Here is a 17,850-nt window from a genome sequence, read left to right on the forward strand (position 1 = left end):
ATTATACTGCTTATTTATAGACAAATCCTCATGAAATGTTTTTAGTAAAAATATACATTGTTGACTTTTGAAATTTAATCAACTCATACATTACTTGTACCTCTTAGCAACTAAACTAATCACTCACTGAGCCAAAGTTAATTATACTACACGGAGCTGTAAAACCTCTTCAGGAACTTAATAAAGAATGTAGGAATTCGCTTGACTACAAGTTTGTTGTATTGCAAGTATTTTTAAATCTGTCTATCCCGTGATGTATTTTCTCCCGTTCAATCATCATATCGTTGTTTATTTAAAACTCGGTAAACATTGCTGGGAAGCTGAAATCTAAGAGATGATTTATGTTCGAATGATATTTACCTTGGAAACCTTTGATGTGGGGTTTAGGTTGATTCTTTTGATGTAATAGTAAAACCATATGCAATGTTGCAAGATCATAGAAAAGGTAAACGAGCATTAGGTAATAAATCAAATTGCCGTAATTTTTGTAATAATATTGTAAACTTCAGTTTTTAATAAAATCGTAACACAGCGATTGAACATTTATGAGTAGCCTATGCAGGTTAGCTGATGACCAATGTGAGGAGGTGGTAACGCAATATCACCACACTGTAGCCAGCGGCTCAGTCCCGGCCCCCGAGGTATAATATCCTGACGAGGTGTTATTAATGATCTTTCTACCTTTGCGACTGCTGAGGCCAGTGGTTGGAGGCTGCGGAGGGTCCATTTCATTTTACTCCTTGTATCCGTAGTCTAAAGTATGTGAGTAAATATTACGACTAATGTACTTACAATCACTATTCATAACTTCTAAGAGAGGTTATGTTTTCGTATATTGCCAATTGCATTAATAATTAGTAATTAGACTGATGCAATTATTTCATGAGTGGAAATATTAAATATTAAAACGAAATATTAAAACAGTGTAGTGTGGCGAAAAGTTCATTACAGTACAGTAGTACGTAATAAAATCCTATTTGATTAAGCAGGCGGCAAACATATGTTTTCCAGACCAAATCCTTGCACAAAAACATAACCTCTCTGAGAAGTTAAGTGTAGGGTTTTTTAATAATTAAAAAACAATCGCCAAAGCTCGTACTTTAATTTTATACTCTTGTAAATATTATCCTTACGCATTCGTCGAGTAAACTACTATTTCGCCACACTACACTGTTTTAATAGACTTGCCACGCATGAAATCAGTCCGGAAAACAGCCGTTTGCTGCCTGTTTAATCAAATGGGATTTCATTATGTACTACTGTACTGCAATCAGCAAATGAAAACAAACCCTCTCTTAGAAGTTATAACTATGAGTAGTCCTTTACCCAATGGGAATATAACGGATTTGTACGTTTGCTTTATTGTTAGGTTGGTTTAGAGTAGTATGGCAAAAAATATCGTACATCACTCGTCCAAAATGAGTTTTACCGGACTAGTAACGTAATACTGTATACTATCGAAGCGAGGGTTCTGTAATTAGGCAACGTGGGGTGATTTTCTTAATGGTAAAGCGAAAACAAATAATTAATTAAATTGGTATATTTTACTAATAACCTGCCGTATAATTTGCTTGCGTGGTATTCTCTTGGGAAACTAAGCTAATTGAATATTACCAACCAATTAATCCGTAATTTATTTTAAATTTCTCATGTAACCTTGAAAATGTTTACACGATGCCAATAGAGCTGGCATGGTACGGGGCAGGTTACCTTCCTCTAGTGTATTTACACAAACTGATGCAGGTAACCTCAACCTGCCTACGCGGAGTGAATCAACGCACAGAGATGAGTGAATCAAGCGTGATGACGCATATGAATGTGTGTGTGTGTGTGTGGGAACTGACCTACGGCGCGGCGTGCATGTGTGTGAGGGATTAACACTAAAGACGGTGACACACTATCGATCTTTTCCCCGAACAAGACCCCGAACCGAGCAGGGAGAAGGGAGAAGGGAGGTCGAAGGGAGGATGTTCGATAGTGTGTCACGGGTCCGTACACCGATCAAGACATCAGGCCGAGCAGGGAGACGAGCGCTCTGGAGGCGGTTTTTTGGCGAAAGATCAAAGAAAAGATCGGTCCGATGTACGGTCCGATGTACGATAGTGTGTCACGGTACATTTTTGCCCCGTACATCGTCGCGAGCGCCGCACCGAGCGGCCGCCTGTGCTAACATTGATAGTTCTGATTTAATATGGCAATTAAACTCTTTAATTGGTAAAATAAATAAATGTTGGGTAATATGTTGCCGTTATATATTATAATCATTTAAGATAAAATGTTTGTGGTTTGTTTGGTCAAGGTTGAAAGTGTAGAAACCGTTAAATCAATTATATTAATAATATTAAGGTTGAATTCAGTAATTGATGTTGACTTAAATTCTTTCAAAAATAATATAAACATTAATATTATTAAAGGCAATTAAAATTATCATTCTGTAACGTTATTTGAATGAATAAAACCAATAGAAATCAATAGATATCCTTTCTAGAATATTTTCAAACACAAGCGACAAGTTTTCAAAATGCGACTTTTAACAATAATTTTTATGTTATAGAAACTTTTTGGCTTGGGTCTGGTGTGCATTTTTTAGATTGGGACCAGTCGGGTAGTTTCGGGGTAATTTTGCACCCCCAATAGAGAGTCAATGCACCCCCCTCCCTCTTCCACGGCACTGCCTCCGCGCTCTCACTCGCACACTCTCTCTATCTCTCTCCAAACTTCCTTTTGCCGCGCTCGGTAGAATTCGTCTGGTCTTGGTCATGTTCGGGGAAATGTTCGGAGTAAAATTTTGCTGATATTTATCTCCCTTCTCCCTGCTCGGTTCGGGGTCTTGATCGGGGAAAAGATCGATAGTGTGTCACCGCCTTCAGTCTGTGTTATCCGCGTCTGGGCCGCCTAGACACGTCCTGTAGTGCGTAGGGTGACCACCATCTATACGCGCAAACGGGGAAATATTGATAAACCACTCGTCTGATCAACCGATACAATCATTCGCAATTTGGCTATTTATTATTAACCATGCTACAGTTTGTACGACTTGTTCTATACTCTATTTTGTACATTTTGTTCAGATCGATATTAATTTTTATTAAAACTGACAACCGCCGACTGAGGTAGGCCTACACGTAACCTGGTCTGGCCCACTTGTATGACTTCACAAGGTGTTTGTATAATCACAACAGAGGAATACAGCACACCACACATGTTATAATATTAAACAGAGCAAGCCTTAGTTTTAGTTTGAGGTGAAACAAAAGCAGGAAGAACAGTGATGCCTTGATATCTCACATCAGTAATGTAATAGTTTCCTGTCCCAGCGTAGCCTATGTCAGATTACGCTTAGTCATTGTTGGATCCAACAGCAGCAAGATGACGTCTTGTTACTGCTACATTGGCGTATTGCTATTGCTCATGCTCCGATTTCGACATGGATAAAGCTAATAGTAGTGTCATGCTACTTGTGTTTCAATTAATTGTAAATTTAGTGCTGTTTTTTTAATTATATTGTTTTTGGCTGTGTTTTTTTTTACAAAAGTGTTGTTTTTGGCTTTTTACGGTTAACACTATGATTATACATGATTATAACACCTTTCGTACTAAATAGTGTGATGGCTCTGGAATGTACAATAAATCTTCAGGTCTATACATTCCTAGCTACCATTGCAATAATCTGTGGCTTTCTAATTGAGCGGTCTGTGTTTTTCAAACGTATAATACTATAATCAGTTAGATTTAAAGTCAAACAAAAATTATACGTTAAACACGTTATGAAACTTTTAAGAAATGCCTAACAAAGATGAATGTTGGCAAATGATAGAAGAATTGTAAATAACTGCTCGAACTTACAGTTTTCCAATCAACCTAGCTATGTCATATATCCACTATACATTGTCCAACCTAGCGAGTCATAATCACAGTAGCCACTCATTCTTGGCTGGCTCCACACACTACACAGGTGTGAACTAAATCCACTACACTTGGCCAACCCTACTTACGTACTGGCCTTGGCAACTACTACTTTGCGAGTCCAATCTATTTAAATTTAACGTCCCATTCTTAAAAAAATAATTTTAAAACCTATTTTCCTCGTTGCAAAATGTTTGTAGAGTAATATAAGTTATTTTATGTAATTTGTATCAACACCAACGTTTTTCATAGACACGATTGATACTTTCTACAGCATGAAAAGGAAATTCTGACGTTTGGACAAACCTAATTAGCAGTGTGTTTATATTCAATGAATTTTGTCCAACGTCCATTAGAATAAAACAAAGAAGTACGGTATGAAGATTTTAGAAATGTTTAAAAATGAAGCTAACTTTTAGCAAATTTCCCATTTATGGAATAAGCTATTACCGTAGTACTCATGGTAAGACCTGGACCCGGGACCGATTTACTTTTTCGTTTTGAGGTCCCTAGAGGCTAAAAACACCATCCGTTCAAATTCATATATATATATATATATATATATATATACAATATGTGTGTATGTGTGTCCGTTAGCCCGATAACTCGAGCAAAAATGATCCGATTTTGATGAAATTTGGTATAAACGTATAAACTTACACTTATTCAAACGAGTTCGCAAACCAGCATGATCTGACTATGGGAACGGGGGTTTATGGGTGGTTTTATGGGGTAAAATAGGTTTATCCCATTTTTGACCCTAAGAACACAACATTTCACAATTTCTTTCCAAACCCTTTTGTAGAGCTCAAAAAACTGAGATGATAAAAAAAAAATGTAAATTATAATGAATAAGTCAACTGTGTAGTTTGCATGTTTATGAAAATATTTTGATCAAATTTGGAAAATGTATTCATTGCAACTACTGTATTAATATTTTACAACAAAAACACTTTTTTACCCTGCCTGTTACATCAAACCTAAGTACTCGTTAAACTAATACTATTTAAATAGGAAATAAATGTGATATTTTTTAAGGAGGCATTTTAGTGTAAATCCATTTAGGCAAATGGAAATTCGCTTAGCCTGCAGGTTTGCTGCGGTGAGGGTATTTTAACTAGTTCAATTTAACCTGGTGTTTGGCCACCCTTGTGATGTTGCTTCTCTCATAATTTTAAACTACTTAAAACGCGTGTATTTTTTAATGAAATACACGCCCTTGAAACCAAAGTACTTAGTTATATTATTTTACACAAGAGCAACAGTGTTCATTTTCTACAATATACCTTTTCACCACTGCTCAGTCACTTTACCGCAAAGAAATATTTATCATCACGTTCAACGTGTTTTCAGTAAAAAAGTTTTCCACTAGCCTAGTAAATTATTCTTAATCAATACTGTACATGCTGACCAAATTAGTGGTTGGGTAGCAAAAAGTTTGTAGCAGAGCGTGGTTTCGATCCACGGACCTCTGGGTTATGGGCCCAGCACGCTTCCACTGCGCCACTCTGCTGATGGGATTTTGTGTCGGCTAAAGTTGCTGTTTACATCATGCCTCCTTTAGGGCTTAGGCAGTGAATACATACCACTATTGCTTAGGCTAAACTACAGTACCAAGTATTTTCATAGTGTCTCTTCCACTTGTTGAACTTTTTAAATATACTGGTAATTATATTTCTTACTGTCACGGCACGCATTTAAAACGCCTCAGCCATTATTTAGTTGTGAAAAGACGTGACACTTCTCTGATCCTTAAAAGAGATTTAATATACCTACCGACCCGTATTACAAGTCTAAAACATACTTTTACTTGTTAGGTTTACCTAACAAGAAGCCTAAACATACTATAATAATTTATGCTCCCCATCCTTAGTGACACCACTTATTTTACTAATTTTTATGAATTGATAACTTTATGATTTATTTTAACTATCGAGTTTCTACCATTCTTCCTTAACATATTTATTTATTACTCTTAAGGTTTATCACTGCAGTTTTTACACCTTTCGTGTGTTGCAGACATTATACACACTGTAAATACTTCATTATGCACTTCTCTGTGACTGGTCTATCCCAGTATTTGATACCAGAGTGTGAGTGTAGTGTGTACTCAGTACTCGGTATACTGTATGACCAAACCGTCCAAACCAAGCACCACCACGACGACACCACAGTTCACAGCACAGTTGGCTAGTGGCGACGTTCGTTTCGACTCGGCAGAGACGCTAATAATAAAATAAGCTTCGCTGCCATTCACAGCCAGCCCCAGACTTCCCTGTTCGTGGTACAGGATTTAAATCTAATGGCATCAAAATATCAATCCATACAAGTGACATTGTCTTTGTATCATTTACGATTCTGTATCATTATATTTCGTGTTGTATTCTTGTTACTCCATAAAAACCGCTTAAAATTTGGTTTGAATTAACCGAATTAAGGCTCGTCACACACTGCGTCCGGTCCGGTAAAATCGGATCCGGTGTTTCCCACCGGATCCGGCAAATCTCCACACACTGCATCAGGCGTTCCAGTTCCGGCGACCAGTAGTCTATGCGAGGACAGCGGTATTGTGAGTTGAAGAAGTGTTTAATCAACAACATACAGTAGTTTGTTTTAACAAAATTTACCTAAAGCAATGAGTGACAGTGATAGTGAAGAGATCTTCGTAGTTGCAGCAGCTCTTGCTTAAACGTCCTTGTGGCCTTGGTCGTATAGCTCAGGGTACGCCTGTACTAGCACAATCAGTTTCTCTTTCAATGACATTTTGTAAAACGTCGTACAGCGTAAACAACAACCACAAAACCACGTCTGCTACTACTGTCAGTGCCCACTGTCACTGTCACGAGGTGAGTAGAAGTCGTCTGCGCATGCGCGAGCTCTCCGGCGTCGGAAGCTTGCCGGAAGCCTATCGCTTCTCGACCGAAATAATTTTACCGGACCGGACCTGAAGCACCGGACCGGATGCAGTGTGGGGACTTCCATTTGAATTCATGGTTTTCGAATTCACCTGATCCGGCATGCCGGATCCGATTTTACCGGACCGGACGCAGTGTGTGACGAGCCTTAACATAGTTCATCACAATGGCGTAGGTGCGGTAAATGTCTCCTCGATCCTTGATGTTAATTGACAAACTATATACAAACGAATCAATTATACAAAATGTATTTGAACTTATATTAGACATGTCACGATGGTCGTGATAACATTATAGTGTGCTAGGGGAGGGAGGAGTGTGCAACGTAGAGCCAACGATATAAACAACTCATGGATCGCTGGCTCAGTGTTGGCCGCGCGGTCGAGCTTCCCCCACCATCTACTGGCAGAAGCCGACGCAGCCCATACATTCACCATTATAAAACACACTTTTTATTTGCTGCACTGTTGAAATTTATAGGGATAAAATATTGCTAACGCTTGTCAAACTCTTTTTACTAGTTAAACCTTTTATGTCTGTTTTGCTTATTGCAGAAAATAGCCCATCTGAATTCTTTAAAACTACAAATTCACTAAACCCGTTTTGTAGATGTTTTAGGCAACTGATATTGCTAGTTCCAAATTGTACATGGTAAAATAATAAGTGATTACAAAAGAGAAATAGAAAGTACAATATTTGTAATTGAAATTCTACGTTATTAATCAAAATAATAGTACATAAACTTTTAGAATAATTTTGCTAAGTTTTTGCCACAGTGGTAACGTTATGTTTGACGTAAACGTGATATTTTTTTCTTTCAATGCTTAATGACAATGTATCTTACAAAATAGGTCATAAAAAGTATGCTTATCACGTTAATGTCAAGCATAGATTTGCGGTAAAAACTGGACAAATGTAGTAGGGTTTTTAAGAGTTCAAATGTGTTATTTTCTGCAAGAAAAGAAGAAGACATAAAGTTTAGACTAGTAAAAAGTGTTTGGCATGCATTAGCAATATTTTATATCTATATTTTTAAACAGAGCAGCAACTTAAAAAGGTGCGTTTTACAATGGTGAGTGTATGGGCTGCGTCGGCTACTGCCAGTAGGTGGTGGGGGGAGCTAGACCGAAAACAGCGCCCGCAGTGCTACTGAGAGCGCAATCCAGTAGTTTTTACATCGTTGCGTAGAGCGGCGTGATGTGACGCAGGCGGCGAGCCTCCTAGACACCAACTATTTTGGGCGACGACCGACGAACAGTGTCATTTGTCATTGCTGTGTGCTATCTGACGACACTGGGCGGTACGGCAACAACACAACACAACCATGGTACTGCAGCGCAACAATGCAGCAGCTGCACTCGATATCACAGTTGTGTAGTACTGATGCATGTATCACGCCAACCATGGTACTGCAGCTGCACTCGATATCACAGTTGTGTAGTACTGATGCATGTATCACGCCAACCATGGTACTGCAGCTGCACTCGATATCACAGTTGTGTAGTACTGATGCATATATCACGCCAACCATGGTACTGCAGCTGCACTCGATATCACAGTTGTGTAGTACTGATGCATGTATCACGCCAACCATGGTACTGCAGCTGCACTCGATATCACAGTTGTGTAGTACTGATGCATGTATCACGCCAACCATGGTACTGCAGCTGCACTCGATATCACAGTTGTGTAGTACTGATGCATGTATCACGCCAACCATGGTACTGCAGCTGCACTCGATATCACAGTTGTGTAGTACTGATGCATGTATCACGCCAACCATGGTACTGCAGCTGCACTCGATATCACAGTTGTGTAGTACTGATGCATATATCACGCCAACCATGGTACTGCAGCTCTAGGATGTTAAAGTACTAATGCATGTATCACGCCAACCATGGTACTGCAGCGCAACAATGCAGCAGCTGCACTCGATATCACAGTTGTGTAGTACTGATGCATATATCACGCCAACCATGGTACTGCAGCTCTAGGATGTTAAAGTACTGATGCATGTATCACGCCAACCATGGTACTGCAGCGCAACAATGCAGCACCAGCAGTACTCGATATCACCACCATCGTCAACCATAACTATCTCTTGCTACCGTGTCTAAATATTTTGACACAGATTTATTTCGCCTTTTGGGACAGATTTAAACCAATCAACATCAAACTTTCTTAGTGTAATGTAATGGATTGTAAACGAATTAAAAATTCCGTTTAAAAAATAAAGAGATTTGGCAGAACAAAGTGATAGTAATGTACAAAACTCAAAATCACTTGTTATCTTTTAACAAACACAATTTGCTTACTGGCGTTTTTATGTTAAATATCCTATGAAGAAAACGTCATGTGTTTTTGAAGATGATTAATTCTAAGTATATAGTGTCGCGAGTGAGCTGTCAATCGAAGTCAAAGATAACAACCAAACAGACAAGGCAAACTAATAAGCTAATATAAACAAGGAATATGCACTAGCACACACTAATAAGCATGATATATGATCACTAACTAGCCTAAATGAATGTAGAATTTGTATGAAGTAGTCTTATTTGTTTGTAATGTAGAATTACAATAAGGCCGGCCGCACACCTGATACAGCACGGCACGGCAAGGCGAGGCGAGACGTCTTTGCCTCGCCTTGCCGTGCCCGATGGAGATTACTTCAATCGTACTAAGCGAATTGAAATATAAATATAATGCGTCGAATATGTTTTCAGACACTAAGGTTGTACACATTAAACATTTTACGTAATGAGATAGAAGACGATTAATCGCGTTTCAGAAAGTGATATTCTCAGACCTATTTCCTTGTTACGGTTAGATAAACAGACCTTCGGGTTTGGTAAATAAATTAAGGCTGTGCAAAGTTAATATGAAATTACTGCATAGTATACACGTAATTCAATTTAATTGCATTGGGAATAATCATTGTTACTTTAACAAAGGTTTATAATAATTATGATTGACTAGGTAACTTATTTAATTACTTAAGGAGCGTGTTTTCCCAACTTGGTCCGTAGAGGGATATTCTAAATTATAATAACTGCAGAATGTTACAATTTAAAATTATTTATTATTTCTTAATTTTTTTTATTTTTCATTTATTTATTGTTTATTATTTATTTATAGCTAAAATTTAACATATTTTTATTGTAAGATGTTCAAAAGTGTTAGTTTTAATGGTTTTTGCCTCTTTCGCCCGTGGAGACCCGTTTGTGATGGAACTCTGCTCGTCTCTTCGATTATCCTCATTCTTAAGATTGAAAAGCCATTAGCTTTTAATCAATTGTGAGGGGACTGATCAATCCGTCGGAACTGAATCATGTTGCTCTATCTAAGCTACGGTAGGTCGAGTGGTTCAGACATATCCATGGATGTCTCAAAATATCAGTACAGTAGAAGTAGACAGCTCCCTCAAATCATTCAAGACGTTCAAGGCGCTATATTACAAGAATGTTTCAGCTTCTGTGTCAAAACCAAATATTAATAAGTGTAAATAAATTAAAGGGCAGTTTACACCAGGGGGGAAGTATCTAGTGTGTGGGCGGGAGAGAGGAGGGTTTGTTTAATGGCCCCATTTATCGCGGAGCACACCTGTTGCCAGGATACAACCTACAACCCGGTACAACACACTCCAACGTAAGTGGGATTCATGGCATAGCGGATGTAATTGTATTATGACTACACGACCCATGTTTATGCTCCTCTTGGGAGTATAATAATGCTGTTTTGTTTTTCACCGGAATAAAAGCTTTCCTATGTTACTTTTATAAGTGAATTTTAAGTAATTTTATAGTTAACTGGAATAAAACCATGTAAATAGCTAAAGTTAAATTATATGCAATGTATATTTGCAAAATTTAAAGATGATAACTCCATGGATTCAACTCGTAGCTAATATTTAATTTCAAATTGAATAAAGTAGGAATTTCTTAAACAACTCTAATCTGAGCTCGTTCAGAGTTTCAAGTCGTCGTGAACCTTTGAAGTGGGTTTCTTTATTTTGAGGACGTCTTGTGAAATATAAAAAATACAGGTCTTATTTAGATGTTTATTAAGGCAAACTGTATAAAAGAACTTCTTTGATATCTATCTAAGGGTGTCTTCTAGGTAAACCATTGAATTTTTTAACCCTCGCCGCATTTTAAATTTAATCCTCATCATCTTACTTTTTCCTGTAGATTTCGGTTTTAAAATTACGAATTGTTATTTTAATTTTTAAAAAATGTTCTCAAATTGGAATAATTAAATTGTATATTCTACAAAATCTATATACATTTCCGTCCCTTAGTTTTAGAAATGAAAAATGAATGTATGCGATGTGTGAAAGTTCCAAATATTACGCTTCCCCTCCTGCAGCCCAATCTTGCGAGTAAATTGTTATATACCTGCCTCGCGGCGCGGCGGATTATTCCAAAATTGAGTTTCAGGCCGCTGCTGTGGTGTGTGGGGAGGGGGGATAAAGAGATTAGCGGGGGATGGTTTGTAATCAACACTGTACAAGGGAGCAAGGGTTGGTTGTGACTGAATGTACAAGAGTGACTCAACTAACTCCTTGACTAATTCAATCAGAAATAGTGCACATACATATTTGCATGGTATTCAAATCCCTTAGTTAATTAGTTTTGTACCAGCTAGTTATTACCAAAACACCCAAGATCGAAAAAAATACAACATTATCAAAACCATAGTCTGTTGTTTTAAATACTGTACTGATTTAAAATTCGAACAGAGCTTCTTCAACTCAACACTGCACAACATTCAAGTATTACTGAGCTCGAGTAGAACTCTTTGCCTTGAAACTTATTGGCCAACACCTATTATTATCATAGCCATCTCTAGTACACTGTGTATTAGAGGTGGCTATACATGTTGGCTACTTTACCACAACTCAGGTCGAGTTTACTCTCTCAATTTGACAACAGGTAATTTTAGACTGGCATTTTTTTTAATTTTCATGTTGAAATGTCTTCCTAGAAGGTCTATGGCGACTGACGACGGACATATTCGTTGGCAAAACAGCTGATAACGTAAACCAGCTGATTCAGCGTCTACAATGTCAGCTGATAGATAACGTCATACGCGCTGTGTTTCGCTGATTCGTGAACAGTCTGCAAACAACAGTTGTTTTCAATATCAGTCATTGGTTATTGGAAAATGTATATTTCGCCAACTGATCCCATTTTAGACAATTCACTGCCGATATACAATAAGGATTTCAGTTTGTATACTGCACAGTGTAGGCTTATACAATATAACATACGGCAAGTTAATAAATACGTCTAATAACACTTGATTTTTTTTATATTTACTCTGTAAATTTAATAACACGTACAATGCTGATCAAGAAGCTATTGAATAGTTATTCTGTAACATAGTATTTTGGGGGCAAACAAAATAATAAGCCGTAATAAAAAAATAGCGATAATATTTTAATACAATTATTTGAAACACAAAATTCCAAAGTGTAAATCAGCCTACTTATTCGAAACTACTGTTTAAATGATTTAATATATGTTATGTATCACACTTAAGCTTGTGTTCTCTTTTATTTTGGGGAGGCTGATCCAATCGACAAACAGGTTACAGTATGTTTCCCAATTTCCCGGTACCCAAGCAGAGTTCATTTTAACTGAATCATAGCAACCCTGCATAGCAACCAGGAGCTCAAAAGGAGCATGAGTTGTTTACCCGGTGCCATAGCAACAGTATTGCGTCTGCAGTATACGCCCTCTAGCGCCCAGGGTGGCTACGATATTACATCAGTCCGACCCGCGGCGAGATGTGAAAATTGACGTATTTGGGGGTTATTGCTTATCTGATCACATCACAGTAAATGTAATATAGTTTACAACCATCCGCCATGTCGTGTGACAAATCCTACGGTTTCCGATAACACACAGTATTGATTCAAACTCGTAATTCAAACGAATTTGCTGTTGCTTAGTTTCGACAATACCGAGTATGCTGAGGAGCATTGTTTCAAAATGGTGTGTTGTTTCCATTGCGCAACATCGCTTTGGCATGCACTAGTTTCAACTGTGTAACACAGAATACTGTTTAAGCAATTACTAATCACTGTACACCAAAGTTGCCAGTTTTGACCAGTATTTACAACGAACTTTCCTCTTGGCTTTTTGTGTTTTATTTATGAATGACACATTTGGGCCGAGTCCAACACTCCAACACTCATCATGACGTTGTCTCCGGAGGTCTAGCCACTGTAACACGACATGTTTGTCTTCATGGCGTATTATAAATCCACATCAAAGTTACGTGTCTGTACACTACTTGTATTGTGCCTATTCAGCATAGACAGATGATCACTATTCCACTGGCGTACCACTGGACGCTGGCTTCATACAGGTTTATTTGGGGTCCGCGGGGGTCACTGAACGTCCTGAGACGGGGAGGAATGTTCACTTGACAGTACAGTAGATTACTATAAACAATATACAGTATTCAAAACAAGCCGAATAAACTATTATTGAATGTTTTATCAGTTGAACTGTAACCCATTAAGTTAGATTGTTGAAGTTTTTTTCTGAATTAATTTAATCATTTCGAAATAGCAAAAGACGAATTTCCGGTAAAAATCAATCATCGTTATTCGTAAGCCTCTGATAAGATTTGTAGTTATAGATAGGCCCGATTGCTTTGTATCAGTGACTGTTTGTATTACTTGTACGTCATGATTGTGAAGTCTGAAGCATAACCAATTACTGGTAATGGTAGTGTTGTAAACGCAAGCCACGATGCGATGTGGTCGCTACGTAAAATGAACACACGGTATCCCGGTACGTTCGTTTGGGCCAATATAGACAACAAAACCACGCAACAACAACAACAACAACAACAACAACAACCGCAGGTCTGATCAGCATTACTGCATTGTGTTGTGTTGTTGTATGTTAAGCAATACAAAGCTCGGCTTAATTACAATACATTTTTTCATGTAAATTTCCCAAACAAACCTAATTACTCGTTAAAATAGAAAATACATCTGGCACTTTTAAGGAAATATTTTAGTGAAAACTTGTCCTGGTAAATATCAATTCGCTCAGGCTGCAGGTTTGCTGCGGCGGGGGTAAAGGGAAGATTGTATTCTTTGTCAGCAGCGTGTTCCCCTTTCAACAAACACTCCCGAGTCCTGTACTGGGGAGAGATGAAATGTCAGTGGCAGACTCTACTTCAACAATGTACAATCTCTGTGTCCGACACCGTGCGTGTGCGGCGACCGGCGACGAGCGGTTATTATCAGGTTAATCTTGGCTCGGCAGCAGAGTATAATTTGTTTGTTATTCAATTTTTCTTAGTTTATTAGCTATTTGCAAGTAAACTAACACGCAAACGCAAGTACTATTCCGAGGAAGGTGGCATCGTAATTTTAAATAAAAACATTCAAATTTTATTTCTGTTATTTATTTAGTATGGTTGCTTGTATAGTTCCTGCAATTTAGCATATTATATTGGGTTTGCATTTGATTGAGTGCATTATTTGATAAACCACTTAAAGTAACGGTAAAACAATAACTAGCGACGTTTGTCACAGGGATATCAATTGCTAATCTGTATCCAACAGAAGGATGACGTCAAATACAGAGTTGGCCCGATCACTTGCAAAACTTTCAAAATGCCAACTATAGCAGTAGTGTTAGTAACAAGAAGTTGGTATGTGGTTATGTGGTGTGTAGTGGTTGGCACGTAAAATGAACACACGGTATCAGGTACGTTAGTTGACCTGAACCATAAAATGTTTTACGATACGTCTGACATCACCTGAAGATAAAGATATATTATAAATTTTGCGTTTACATACACAAAAACTGTACCTGTAAATTATCGTGTTCGCCGGAAGCTGGCAGATGGTGAGGGGAGGCAACATTTATGTTCTGTGACAAACATTTTCATCCCTTACACTGCTCGCACCTGGGGTCACGTTCATTACCCCCCCCCCCATCAACCCAGCTACAGCTACTACCGCTCCCGCGAGGCTCTCATTTATCAAAGCTTTGTGCGGTTAATGGGTTCGATTCGTCGCAAAGAAAGATAATACTCGGCTTACCGCTCAGAAAAGGTTAAAAATAATGGTGGTGGAAGTAATTAATTATGCAATACACTAGTCAAAGGCCCCTTTTACAGATCAAACAAACGGAAGATAAATTTTTGTATCATAAAAAATAATAATTAAGTACCGGTACTCGTACATCAATTCATTGGTGGTTGTTAAAAAAGTTAATGCTAGCCGCTATAAATTTTTAATTTTAGTTCGGTTTTCAATTTTATGTAAATACGGTTAAAAGATGTGCATGGATTTTTGTATTTGACTGTCTATTATAATGAGTGTTTTTAAGTCGTCAAATAGCCTGCGCATTACGTTTAGTATCGAATACTCTTTGTGTGGTAATGTGCATTATGGGCACACAAGAGTAGGTCTACGTCATTGCCTCTCGAGAAAGCTGAGTACGGCCATACATTTCGAGAGCTGCAATGCCTGTGCTCGTAGTAGTAATAAACACACGATTTTCCTACCTCCATGATTAACTTTTCATAACTCTCAAACTTACTTTTTAGTTGTACATAAAAAAAATGTAATTTGGTTATTTATTTTAGGTTATTTTCTTACCGAATGTTAGGGTGAATGAAGTCAGCTGATTTAGCAATTGGGAATGGCCATTCCCGCTCTAGAGCGGAAATGAGCTTTTTTTGCAGATGTGGAAATTAGAAAATTGTCATGCAGTGGTAGGAAAAATACGTTTACACTTATTGATTTTTTTATTTATCAAAATCAATGTTGTACTCGAACTGTTTAGTACGAGACTCGTACCGCGAAGCCTCCATATTGTTGGATTGTTGGTCCTCCCCGATGTGTCCGTATCCGCCACCATTGTACCACTTCCGGTCCACGTGCGCGTGCGCGGGAAGTGTCTTATCACGGCAATCTCCTTGATATCAACAAGTGAGAACTCCCCCTCCTCCCGTAAGTTGTGTTTTGATTCAACGCCTTTTTGCGCCCTCCTCCTCCTGTCCTGTCACCGCGGTTGTATAGATGCTATTTCGCAATTCCCCGTCTTGTTCTTCTGTGTTTGATATCCAATATAAGGAAGGGTGATGACAATTAGAGCGTTTATTTCTGAACCCGTCATCCGTTCTGTTCAAGAACTCTGGATGTGTAGTTAGTAGAGCCGCGTTCAGTATGATAGTAAAAACACGACTACGATACAGTAATTGCAAAAGGTTCAGGCTCAAAACCTTCATCTTATTATTAAAAATAACAATTCGTATTGTCGTGTAGAAACATTTACTTTAATTTTACGATTTTCTCAAGTGTTTTCGGTGTAAAAATAAATGTGATAGAATATTTAATTTGCACTTTAAATGTTTTATGTTTGATCCCTTAAGGTACCCAAAATTATTATTCTTAATCCAAACTTTACTTTGTTTTTACGCTTTGCTGGTGTTTATTGATAGCATTTATTTTTCTAAATCCTGTCTTATATTTACAATTACAAGTTGTACAGAAAGCGAGAAACCAAACTCAATTTCTCTCAAAATCTTACTGTACTGCGCCACAGGCCATTTAAGTTGACAACAGATAGTTAGTCTTCATCCAAGTTAAGTAGGGTTTAATTTCACTGTAGACAGTTAGACCAGGTCTAAGCCAGATTTATGACTGGCGTGTAGTGAGGACGATTAGTCATTAGTCCTCGTATATCACAATCTCCAATCTCCAGTCTCCGCCACTGAGCACTGAGCAGTCAATCGTGGAGATTCACTGACGGCCAATTCTCGTATTCATTTCGTAATCCTTTAATATTCCGTTTATATTTTATTGTTTTTAGGTCTATTTGAATTTCGCAGGTTTAATATCAACCTCCTCTTCTTTTCCGTAATGTTCAATGAAATGTCTAGTGGGCTATTTTCTGAATTTATATTGTAAATAAATATATCCTAATGTAATAAATACAAATGTTCAGCACTTTTAAAGATAACTGGATAACCCCGTTTCAATAGTTAAAGCATGTCATCATGAGAATAATTCTATTCTTTCGTGTCATTTACCAGCAGACATTGGATAAATTTACTTATTTTACTAAAAACGTTATACACAGGAACAAATATATTATGTGTTCACCCTGGAGGATGGTACCGGTAGGCCCTACATATATTGGTTGACTTATTTAGGTTGTTGTTTTCTATTTAACTAGCGTTTAGTGTAGCTAACCCTATTACGTTTTCGTGTGATATCCATGTAATAACCGATTCCCTCCGTTGGATTACATAGTGTGCAGTGAGTTAAACTCTTTAGGTTTGTTTGGGAATATAATTAACTGTAGCAAAATGTCCAAAGGTCCTTTTCATTGCAACGCGTCTGCTTCTCTCCCCTCTTTCTCCACACAGTATATTGTAGACCAGCCCAACCTTCCCGACACGAATCTCTTTACCTCAACTTGTTGTATTAATTATTATACATGTGCAATTTTCTTGAAACTCGCAAACTAATTTTATAAGTACCATATTCTCAAGTACAGGGCTAAAAGCTTTTACATTTCATTTGATTAGAATCTTCAATTTTCGTTTTATAATGGACTAGCCGCTATACCCGAGCCTTGCAACGTGGTCAGGATGCAGAATAGACAGTTAAGCTCCTTGAAAATGCCTTAAAAATGGTTCTTTCATAATCCGTTTAATTTAGAAACAAAATTGAATTGTACCACTTAACTTGATCTTGATACCTAACAGTCCGTTTTTGTTAACTCAGACTAAAGTTTATCAAACATATCCTTGTTGTTAACTAATAACTACACAAATTTCATTAATGTAAATATTTTATCGACAAAATAAACTAAGAAAGAGCTGGTTAAATGTTGGTAAATTTTATAGCAAGTAAGTAGCTTTGACCGTTTCAAAATTCCAAGACCCTTAAATTCTTACCATTGATTATAGAAACATAAAATTAACACTCTTTCCAAATATCTTAGAAACAAAAGTCAACTGCATCTTAGTTTCAAAATATTACCTT

General features: G+C 37.6%; 1 protein-coding gene and 1 non-coding gene across 12 annotated transcripts in view; one reads left to right on the forward strand and one right to left on the reverse strand.

The window, feature by feature from the left end:
• LOC128996897 (protein spinster-like) overlaps positions 1-17,850 on the forward strand; it is a 106,649-nt gene that overhangs the window by 57,878 nt on the left and 30,921 nt on the right. The window lies entirely within an intron of this gene.
• On the reverse strand, positions 5,348-5,419 carry Trnam-cau (transfer RNA methionine (anticodon CAU)). The gene has a single exon. It is a non-coding gene; the product is annotated as a tRNA-Met (tRNA).

The sequence above is a fragment of the Macrosteles quadrilineatus genome, unplaced genomic scaffold, assembly GCF_028750875.1.
Source record: "Macrosteles quadrilineatus isolate MER2022 unplaced genomic scaffold, UCM_ALF_1.0 Scaffold_1__1_contigs__length_201487025, whole genome shotgun sequence".
Lineage (NCBI taxonomy): Eukaryota > Metazoa > Arthropoda > Insecta > Hemiptera > Cicadellidae > Macrosteles > Macrosteles quadrilineatus.